This window comes from Hippocampus comes, unplaced genomic scaffold (genome assembly GCF_001891065.2).
Source record: "Hippocampus comes isolate QL1 unplaced genomic scaffold, H_comes_QL1_v1.1 scaffold155, whole genome shotgun sequence".
NCBI lineage: Eukaryota > Metazoa > Chordata > Actinopteri > Syngnathiformes > Syngnathidae > Hippocampus > Hippocampus comes.
Window position 1 is genome coordinate 966,194 of NW_017804967.1, and position 709 is coordinate 966,902.

The window sequence follows — 709 nt, forward strand, 5'->3', positions numbered from 1 at the left end:
CCTTTCTCAGCTTCTCAGCATGGTGGTAATAGTCGTTCTTCGCAGAGGATAAAGAATATATGCCTGTGAGTGTTAGATCGTCCTTTTAATGTATATGCTGTATTTGTTGCCACATTTTGGGGGTTCAGATATGAATTACTTAAAGCAGGGGTGTCAAAGTCAAATGGACGGAGGGCCAGATAAAAATTTTTGCTGCAAGCCGAGGGCCGGACTGATCGAATGTTTATTGAAAATTTTAAAAATAACCACATATTGTTTATTGAACCAAATTTAATTGACTGAAAACCTAACAAATACATTTCAATACGGTCAGATAAATAAAGCAACATTTTTTTATGGCTATGTCAGTAAACTTTAATTTTCAACAGGCACAAAAAAATTTCCTTTGTATAAAAATACCCATAACATGAATGAAAAAAGCCGACATTATTCAAGGCACTATCAATAGTCCATATTTTCTCTTTCAGCAAAAGTAGGCTAAATTTACTTAAAAGAAAAACAAATAATAGTGCAGTAATTTTCGATCATTTACTCGAATAAAATATTTTTAAAACATAATTGGATTGAAAAACAACAAAATAAAGTGCAAAAATGTATAAACCAAAAACAACACTTTCTTCAAGAAGTAACAAGCAGCGAAAGCAAATATTGCACTTTAATTTTGAACTGAGTAAAAACTCTTAGTATGTGATTGCACAGTATATTATAA